This window comes from Orycteropus afer, unplaced genomic scaffold, assembly GCF_000298275.1.
Source record: "Orycteropus afer afer isolate SDZICR_OR568_19922 unplaced genomic scaffold, OryAfe1.0 scaffold00401, whole genome shotgun sequence".
In the NCBI taxonomy this organism is placed as follows: Eukaryota; Metazoa; Chordata; class Mammalia; order Tubulidentata; family Orycteropodidae; genus Orycteropus; species Orycteropus afer.
In genome coordinates this window covers 540898-542901 of record NW_006921988.1, presented here as the reverse complement: position 1 = coordinate 542901, position 2004 = coordinate 540898, and positions in this window count along the sequence as shown.

Here is a 2004-nt window from a genome sequence, read left to right as displayed (position 1 = left end):
AAAGACGATTCATCAATATGCTGCCTACAAGAGACCCACCTTAGACACAAAGATAAAAACAAATTAAAAGTTAAGGGGTAGGAAAAAAATATACCAAGCCAATGGTAACCAAAAAAGAGCAGGAGTGGCAATATTAATTTCTGATAAAATAGACTTTAAGGTGAAAAACAGCATAAGGGACAAAGAAGGACATTTTCTGATGCTGAAAGGGTCAATTGACCAAGAAGACATTAACATAATAAATATCTATGCACCCAATGAAAGTGCTCCAAAATATCTGAAGCAAATATTAACTGAATTGAAAGGGAAAATAGACAATTCCACAATAATATTAGGAGACTTTAACACACCACTTTCAAAGAGAGATAGATCAACTAGAAAAAAACTCAGCAAAGAAACAGAAGAACTCAACAACACAATCAACTTACTCAACCTCATAGACATATACAGAGCATTCCACCCAAGAAAAGCACAATTCACATTCTTCTCCAGTGCACATGGATTATTCTCCAGAATAGATCATATGTTATGACATACAACAAGCCTCAATAAATACAAAAACATTGAAATACTACAAAGCATCTTCTCGGACCACAATGGTATAAAAGTAGACATTAATAATAGGAAGATCAAGGGAAAAACATCAAACATGTGGAAGTTAAATTATACATTGCTCAAAAACTACTGGGTAACAGAAGAAATAAAGTGCAAAATAATCATAATATTAATAATAATAAAAAACCTAGAAACAAATGAGAATGAAGATGCATCCCAACAAAACCTATAGGACACAGTGAAAGCAGTACTCATAGGTCAATTTACAGCAATAAATGTACACAACAAAAAAGAGGAAAGAAACAAAATCAACACTCTAACTCAACAACTCCAACAATTAGAAAAAGAGCAACAAAAGAAACCTACAGTATCCAGAAGTAAGGAAATAGTAAAGATCAGAGCAGAAATAAACAAAACAGAAAACAGAAAAACAATAAAGAAAATCAACAAAACAAGAAGCTCGTTCTTTGAAAAGATTAACAAAATTGACAAACCACTGGTAAATCTAACAAAGGAAAAGAAAGAGAAGATGCAAATAATACAAATAATAAGCAAAAAGGATGACATCACAACAGAACAAACTGAAATTAAAAAGATATTGACAGAATATTATGAAGAACTGTACTTCAACAGATTTGAGAACCTAGAAGAGATGGACAAGTTTCTAGAAACACAAGACCTACCTAAACTATCTCAGTCAGATATAGAATACATGAACAGACCCATAACAAAAGAAGAAATTGAGCAGGTCATTAAAAAAACAAAACAAAAAAAAAAAACAAAAAACAACTTCCCACAAGAAAAAGTCCTGTCCCTGATGGCTTCACTGGAGAATTCTACCAAACATTCAGGGAAGAGTTGACATCTATACTACTCAATCTTTTCCAGAACATAGAAAAAGATGGAATATTCCCAAATTCATTTTATGAAGCAAGCATAACACTGATACCAAAACCAGAGAAAGACACCACTAAAAAGGAAAACTACAAACCAATATAAATAAATCAAAAAATTAATACATCCTGACCACATGGGATTCATACCTGGTATGCAAGGATGGTTCAACATCAGAAATACAATCCATGTAAACCACCACATAAACAAAACAAGAGAAAACAGCCATGTGATCATATCAATTGATGCAGAGAATGGATTTGATAAAATCCAACACCCATTCCTCTTCAGAACTCTCAGCAAAATAGGGATAGAAGGGAAATTCCTCTACATAACAAAGGGCTTATATGCAAAGCCAACACCCAACATTATTATTAATGGAGAAAGACTCAAAGCATTCCCCTTACAAATGGGAACCAGAAAAGGATGCCCTGTATCACCATTTCTATTTAACATTTTATTGGAAGTCCTAGCCATGGCAATAAGGCAAGAAAGAGAAATAAAAGGTGTCCAAAATGGCAAAAAGGAAGTAAAGCTATCTCTATTTGTGGATGA